Genomic DNA, 9,024 nt, shown 5'->3' with positions numbered 1-9,024 from the left:
AGTGTGGGCACGCATGCGGGGGCAGGCCTGTGAAGACGGAAGCAGCTCTAATGAGACGGCAGCCGGTGGAGATTGCCCCCAGTGCCAGGAGCTGGAAGAGTCCTCCCTAGGGTCTTAAAAGGGAGCACAGCCCTGCCCAACCCTGATTGCTGAATTCTGGTCTCCAGGACTAAGAGAGAATCAGCTTCTGCGTTTTCAGAACCCTGGTTATGGGACGTCATAAAGGCAGCCCTGGAACACTTGTGCTGTTTCTGAGTAAATGAGCCCGATTTCAGTCGAGCAAACCGGGGGAGGCCGATGCTTGAGTGGTCACAGGAAGTGGAAGTGGGTAATGGGCAGGAACACAGGGAAACAGAAAGAGGGAGCTAGAAAAAGAGAGAGAAAAGAGGGGTACAGAGTAAAAAGAAGAGGATCTACAAGGCAGAGTCAAGGTTGGGGAAAGCAAGCTCAGGGCTGCCCCTAAGAACAGATGAGCACCCATCTCCACAGGAAAAGGCGCATGCCTAAGTCTCTGTCTTAGAGAGTCCAGTCCTGAGCCTCACTTCCTCTCCCCGTAGAGGTGATAGAAGGACTAACTGACCTGAATGTCCATGTCACCACTGATAACATGAGCAGATACCTGGATGCCTAATCATGAATATCTGGTAAGTAATCATGAATATCAATGTAAGTCCAAGCCAGATGGGTTTTCAAGTGCACAGGGCTGACTTCAGAGCTAAGCAGTGTCTCCAGCCCCCACCACACACAGACGCCACGGGACAGCAGTGAATGGCCAAGATCAATGACAAGGCTCACCACAGGCACAGAACTTACACTGCTAGCCTGGGTTTACAAAAGAGACAGAGGCAGGTCAAGCTAGAGGGCAACACTCAGCTTCCTGACAGAAACCACCAATCACAGGCAGGACACAGCAAGCAGCAGCATGTAAAATTCTCCAGTCTGCTTCCTTAAAGAGAAGGCTGGTCCCTTCCAGGGCTTGAGCCACCAGAGTGGTGTGACTCCTGATTGTTCTGCTCCAGGAGAAGCCGCTGGCCTGCTGGTCACTGGGCCCCAGGCTCAAAGGAGAAGTCTGACAGAGGGAAGGCCAGTTCTGCCAGATGGGAGAGGAGGAAGCAGAGACCGCACAGGCCAAGGCTGAACTCGTGACAAAGGGGAGGACCTGGGCCTGAAGGACAGGAAGGGTGGCTTCACCTGTAGTACTGTTCCGGTGAATGCTTTAATCAGCACAGAATTGTTTTACTCAGGCATGATACATGAGTACATATCAGGCTGAAGCATGAAGAACTGTTATTTTTGTAGTTTAATATCAACTTTGGTATGATTCTATCTCATCCATGTACATTTGTAGATTTAAATGTAATTCAAAAAATTACTAAATACATGAAAATTGCAAAAATGGAATGGAGAAGTCAATAACAGGTCAAGGAATGGAGAGAGTAAAACCCAAAATCATATCTGGGAGGAAAATTGTATCTGTAATAAGAGAAAGGCTAATAGATTTTGCTAAAAAGCACAGGTGGTTAGCTGCTAATAATAATGCATATATTATATTACTAATAATCTTGGTGGAGAGCAGCCCTGGATTTTGACCTTGGAGTCTTCCTCCCTTCTGGTGGCTGAACACCCCTGTTGCAGAGCATCAGTTTGTTGTAAAGATTGCATTACAGGAAGTATCACCTTTTTTCCACCAAATCAAAGATGCCAGAAGCCCTCCTCTCTCTAACCTGGTTAAGCACTGAACTTGAGATTGATAATCATCTAATGTATAAAACAGCTCCTTGTGCAGCCCCGGGTCCTGTGCCACACCCAGAAAAACTCACAAAATGTGCCCCAGTCTCTGCCATCCTGAAATTCAGAGTGCAGTACAGGAGAAACACCACGAGGAGGGGCTCAGATGGAAGAAGACCTGTGAGATTTCAGCCCCCTGCTCCTAGAGTTGGGTGTCCACAGACGCAAATGTGGGCAGGAATCAGACTCAACTCAGACTTGTCAAAATGCAGCCTCGAAGTTCCCCAGGAGTCATTCTCTTGCGTGGTATCTCTTAAATGTCTAGTTATCATTCTCAGCCAAGCTAGGGATGCTTCAAATAAATGAATAAAAATCAGTAATAAATCAAACATGACCAATTTTAATCTGGGATATCAATATATACAGAGAAAAAATACAGACAAATGGCAGCCAGTCTCTAAAACCCAAGTAAATGGCACAATAAACACCTCACTGCATGTCCTAGAGGCAACCTAAAAATGTGGGATGGAAGTTTTAATGAAGTGGGCTTCTGTCTTCACAAAGTATCCATTTAATAAATTCCTCTTTGGTAAAAAGGAAAATATCTCACCCATCATAACCTGTTGTCTATAATTTAATTTCACCCTCAATTTACTTGTCTCTGCACCTGAGTGAAAATCTCCTGGGTTATTAATAGATTCCTTAGTTGCAACCAGCTTGTAACATGACACACTCAGGTGGAAGCTAATCAAGAGGTTGTGATATATGTGCATTGGTGCTAGTAACAACTTGTGTATGTGTTAGAGGCACAGATACAGGTATAGATATGTAGATGGTATAGCCACAATAAATATGACTGACTAGATGATATGCATGGATATATGATAGAAATACATTATAGATGTATATTACATTAATATAGATATAATAAGGTATGGATATAACCATAGATTTGGAAGTTATAGATATATAATTGCATATGATAGATTTATAGATGTGGACCGATTAGAGATGTATGGATAGATGGATGATATAGATATGTAGATATTGATACAGATATGCACACACATACATATCTAGATACAGTCATACATATGATAACATAGACAAAACACATACATCTGGAAATGGTACAGCTGTCAGCACTGACAGATGATAGATACAGATATATGGGTAGGGATGTGCTATAGATACGTATAAGAATGTAAATACAGATGTAGATGTAGGTGCAGATATGTTTATGGGCATGAGATAGCTATGGATAAGTACAAATATAGGTACAGATGACACAGACAGATACAGATGACATGGACAGATGTAGACACACAGCTGTGAACACCACTTCAAAGTTTTAGACAAGCCAGTCATAGTGAGCTGTGATCTCTGATACTCATCTCTATCATGACAGAGACTATTTCATCACCCCCACGGTCCTTAGACACTGTATTACTACAGGAATCTTTATATATGCAACAGAAAAAGCCCAAATATATCATTCTTATTCAGACTTCCAATCAAAAACTACATGGGAAGGGAAAGAGATTTCTCTGGACTTCTCTGGTAGTCAGTGTCTCTTAGTGAAGGGAGCCCAGTAACCTGGGTGGTTTTTCCAAAGCGCAGTGACTGCAAAGCTGAGACAGGGCAGTCCTTCAGTGCTGACTGGCTTGTAATGTGAAATGCAATGTTATAGCTTGTATCTAGACGTCCCCACAAAGCCTCATGTAGTCATAGGCAGCAAGTTTTGAATGTGGCTGCAGTAGGAGAAGTGGATGTGGATTAAAAGTGTGCTGCTGAGGTTAAGGGCTTGGAAACTGGAAGCCCCACCCTGGGTGCGTGTGGCACCAATCAATAGGCTTGTGGCTGACTGGAACACAAAGGGGCAGAGAGGAGGCAAGCTTACTGCCACGGCTACTGCTGCCTTCTGCCTGACATACCGTGAGCGGCTGCCCCTCTGTGATTCCCCTGTGCTGTGTTACCCTGCCTTGGAACCAAACAACTATGGCCTGAAACCCACAATCTGTGAGCTGAAGTAAACCTTTCCTCCTTTAATTTTTGAGTGTCGGCTGTTTTGTCCCACCAACAAGAAAAGTGACTACAACCTCACGACAAACCCTTATTCACCAATTTTCAGTGTCTGAGAGCCAGAAGGGTCGAGGGAATCTGAGAAGAGCAGGCTGCGTGAACAACCTCTCTCCAAAAGAAGAGCCTGAGTGGCACCCTGCCTAAGGTCACCTCCTCAGGGGCCGAGTCCGGGTCTGCCTCACCCATCTGCTTGGTCCCACACGTGTCCCTGAACCTCAGAGTTCCCTGACCTCACTCTGTGTGTTTTCAATATTGAGTCAGAGTATCTACACACAGGCACAAGGAAGTGTCTAATAGCCTGCCTCTGTACAGTTTAGGTATTTTGAGTGACGGGTATAGATCTCCTGTCCTTTGCTCCTTCCTTATCCCTGTCCTCGGCCCCCCTCTGGCCACGTACACACACACATACAGTGGACACATGCAAATACAGACTCACACAGAAAGGCACCCACGGCTACACATACAGATACACAAACACACACACAGATACACAAATACACACACACACAAATACACACACACACAGTAACAGAAACACAAATCCATGTGCATGCTCACACACACAACATGATCACCCATATAAATACACACATCTAGCAGCTTCTCAGATCAGTGTGGGATACTCTTATTACCAACAACTCAGAAGAGGAAAGACAGTCAGTAAAGAGTGTTTACCTCAAGCAGGTGAGAAAGGTAATTTTCTTTTGCCACTGAAGGAACTTTTCAAATATCATAGTAGCAAGATATTAATTGAAAATGAAGCAGGGCATGGTGGCTCACGCCTGTAATCCCAGCACTCGGAAGGCTGACGCAGGAGGATTGTTGCAAGTTTGAGACCAGCCTGGGCTACAAAGTGAGTTCAAGGCCAGCCTAAACTGCACAGACATCCTGTCTGAAAAAAAAAAAAAAAAAGAAAATGAAATGAAAACATCATAACACATACTTTGTCCTCCCTCCCCTTCTCCCTCTCTCTCTCCCTCTCTCTCTGTTTCTGTCTCTATCTCTGTCTCTCTCTCTCTTTCTCTTTCTGTCTGTCTCTCTCTCTCATTCCCTACAATGCCCTCTCCCTTGAAAACATAGAAAAAGATAATGATCAAATTAAGTTAATCATTTCTTTGAAGAACTGGGATTCTTCCTTCTATTAATTCCTTTATGTTTGCTTGTGAATGTGTATGGATATATATATATATATATATATATATATATATATATATAAGAGAGATGATAGTTGGGTAGATGGAGACTAATTCATTGGTACAACAGTGAATCTTTCTATGCATTAATTTGACTTATAATCTATAAAACGCCAAAGTTCTGCAAACCACTAAGGCAAAAAGAAATTTAAATGATAAACCAGCTTGTTTTTTGAGCTGCACCTGACTTTTCCAGGCATATTCCAGTAAAAAGTTAATTTGACAATGGTATGAAAAGCAAAAGAGAATTTGGCAAACAGCATGAGTAATGGATAACAAGTTGCAAATTAAATACCAAACATATAAGCATCATTAAAGAGAGGCAAAATATATCAAAATTTGCTGTGCCTTTAGGGATAGGCTAAATTTGCTGTGCCATATAAAACAGTGTCATTAACATGTCGTTGTGAGATCTCCTTTTGGAGGAGATGACTTTGGTAAATGTGGATGTTTTTCAGCACAACTGTTCAAGCACAAAAGAAGCCTAGGAGCACAGAATGCAATTTAGTAAGTAGCCCTCACAGACAATCCACCCACCATAAAGACTCCAAAGTTTGCAAACGGGCTGTGGTGCTGTAACTTGCAGTGCTGTTTAGAGTTTGCAAAGACAGTAACCTGTTGGTGCCCAGATTGTTCTGCAGAGGAAAATGAGCTCTACATCTCTTAATTAAATATAGATTGAACCAGATGAGCAAGAAACATACTCATCATGACACATAAGAAGTTAGTTATGAGGACTAGAGCTGGTTTCATCTCTCATACACACACATATACACACAAACACACTGGGTTTTTTTTTTTTGAAAAGTTTCAAATTTAGTTTCAATGCAAAAAGAAAAATTAAAAGTTTGGCTGCTTCCCAAAACAAATGAAGAGCTATTTTCTTGGGGGAAATGCTCATTTACAAGGCTGAATTCTCTTAAGAGATTTGTGTCACTGAATAAACCTAGAAATTGCAAACACTTAGAAAAGAATAAAGCAACATTCTCTGGAAATGGACAAGAAGGCTCAACTTGTCTTCAAGAAGAGACAAAATGAAGAACAGATACATTTTATGAATAGAATTAGACATAAACTTTAAATTTACTCAACAAGTAGCACAGTAAAAAAAAAAAAAAGCAATATAGGTTACTTTTTTTCTTGACCTAGTATTTCAAACATCTCACTGTGAATCATGCCGACCTCTCAGGATCATTCTCAGAATTAATGAAGCAGCATGTGTACATCACTGAGGTTTACTGTACCTGACACACAGCTCATGGAAACAAAATTTTAATTCTCAAAGAGAACGAATGTGTTTTCAGCTCAAAGGACTCCTAGACAGACTACAGAACAGCCAAAGCCTTCCTAGAAATGGGAAGTGGCCAATCTCGTGCTTCACTGAAGACAAGTTTCCTCTGTTAGTATGATCTATAAACTATTACAGGCATCAAAGTGATCCTACTGAGACAAATTTAGAACTGTGCAGAAACTGGCCCAGTGAGTTACACTATTTGAGACCTAACTAGTAATCCATCCTTCTTTCCTCTAGCTGAAAATTTTGAGATAACCTTAGAGCAAGTCATCAACAATGGATGCATGGATGTGCAGGTACACACACACTGTGCGTGCGTGCACACACTCAGCACATTTCTCAGAACCTGGGAACCTAGGTAAGAGAACCATACTCACATTCTCTGGTTTTTTGTGTGTGTGTCCCCAAAACTCTTAATTTTGTTTCCCTGAGCCTTAGGTCCTGAAACCTTCCCAATAGAAGTAAGCTTCAGATAGTGGGCTCTTTGGCAGAGATTTGAGGCTCCCTAAAATATTTCATGACCTTGTCATCAGGAACATGTGTGGATTTTCTAGCTAAAAGAGAGAGACTTTTCCCCAGAAAATATTTACGTGCTAGGAGCCTTGCTGAAATCACATTAACAATCCGCTACACTGAGGCCAATACCAGTGCCTCTCCCTGAGCAAAACCCAGATCTCAATGAACTCAGTGATGTACATTCTTTCCATAAAATGTACTAATGCTCTTGCCTAGCTTTGCCTCCATCATGAACTGCCATTTGAAATTGAACACTGACAACAAAACCTGCCTTCTTTCCACTTTACCTTTTATCCAAAATCTCTGACAGCTACAAGGCTTTTCCCGTTTATGTCTTTTCCTGCCACCGCAGTTGTTGGTCCCCTTTGCTTTTTCTTATCACGCAATGCATTACAAGATATGCACACAGCACACACACTTAATGAAGTTTGTTTAAAGATGATTTGAAATGTTCTGAGCAGGGATAAATCTGTGGAACACATGTCTGCTCTGACCCTCTGACCAAACCCAGAAACAGGATGAGGAATGAGGTTCTGGGGCTGCCTGTGCCCCTTGGGCATCAGCAGGTTCCCAAGAAGCCACCCTGAATCAAAGGATCGTCATTTGTGATCAAAGGCATACCGCGCACTGGGCAGAAGAATGGCATCCCAAGCAGAGAGTGGCTCGTCCCTCTCAAATTCAGGCTGGAAATCCAAAATGTCAGCCAGGTAATATCCTTCCGAGCCTCCTGTAACCCCCACCTCGGCAGCTGCGTGCCTGGACCCCCTGGCTTCAACAGGGGCGGCATCACTCAGTCGGCTGCTCTCAACTCCCCACTCCTCCAGCAGGCATGTGGCAGGCTCCGCGGTAAATCTTTATAATTGTTAAGTCTTTAACTGTGTAACAGGATTCATTATCCACTGTTTGTCAAAATGCTATTTAATAAGTTTCTTGCTTTATTAACCCTGACAGAAGAGAAAACAGAGTCTTCATCTCCAGCTGTTGGAGATGGAGCCAATTTTCGTCCAAAGTGTATTGTCCTAGCACATGACCTAAAACTGGCCATGTGTTTCAGAAGGTCTGGCAATGTGACATTTTCACTTCTTTTGTCTGGTTCCCATTACTGTGTGAAAGTCAACAACTACTGCCTCTTATTATCTCCCATGCTGGCCTGGCTGAGCCATCATCAGGGACAAGACTGCAGAGACTGTGGTCTATCCTAAGCTGTTATCAGAGAAACGCAAGAAGCCCTTGGCTGAAGGCCCTGCAGTCCCTTCGTGTGAACCTAGGAGCCCAGACACGTGGGGTTAAGCCTTAGGCTGAGCTAGTAGCACCCACACAGAACAAAATGTGCTATCAGATTCTATAATTTCTTACCAACTTTATTTCTAAGTATAAATAACAAAAGAAACCTGAAAGTAATGAAAGGTGGGCCTAATATTGGGGTAAATCGTGTTTATAGAAAAGGCCCAAAGAAACAAATAGAGTTGACTAAAACATACACTTAAAGTATGTTTGCTTCAAATGGGAGAAATGATGCACGCTTAGTCTCATTGATCTGATTTAACCCACGTCTCCCAAAGTTGCATTACTTTACAAACACTGCAGCCCTGGGCATAGGATCACTTCTTCTAGATAATGCAGTCCTGTGTTAGGCAGTCAAATAAGACCATGACTCCATCTTATCAGAATAAGTAATTGCTCAGTCACAGTATCATCTGTCAAGAATGACAACTCCTTTTATTAAACTGGATATAATAAATTCACTGCTTCTCCTACTTCCATCCCACTTGACTTTTTTCTTTTGAAAAGCAAAGATAAATCCCAGTAGCACAATTAAAGCTTTAGCTAAATATTACTTTGTTGGGCTTAAGGACAGATTACAATGTGTGCATAATGACCCAGTTCTAGTAATATCATCTGATTTAGTAAGGGAATCAGAGCCTGCCATATGCTCACCAATAAGGTTGCAAAAATCCTTCTCTTATTCTTGATGCATCAGCCAACTGCAAATAAGGATGCTATCTGGGTCTAAAACTTCCCTGCTGCTGAGCACAGGTACACCAGAGCCTTGACCATTACAGCGTCTTTTTAGACAGAGTCTCCAGGACAGTAGGAGCTGATGAGCAACTTGCTACCACATGGGCAAGACCCAGCACTGTTGTGAGTGGATGGATGTGTATCTAGGCACATGCATTTGCTAAAGTATAGACTGATGTAAAAGAATGATAT

The sequence above is a fragment of the Cavia porcellus genome, unplaced genomic scaffold (assembly GCF_034190915.1).
Source record: "Cavia porcellus strain 051 isolate PalLab524CR breed Dunkin Hartley unplaced genomic scaffold, mCavPor4.1 scaffold_20, whole genome shotgun sequence".
NCBI classification, from domain to species: domain Eukaryota; kingdom Metazoa; phylum Chordata; class Mammalia; order Rodentia; family Caviidae; genus Cavia; species Cavia porcellus.
The sequence above is the reverse complement of the archived record's forward strand: the minus strand, read 5'-3'. Positions refer to the sequence as shown.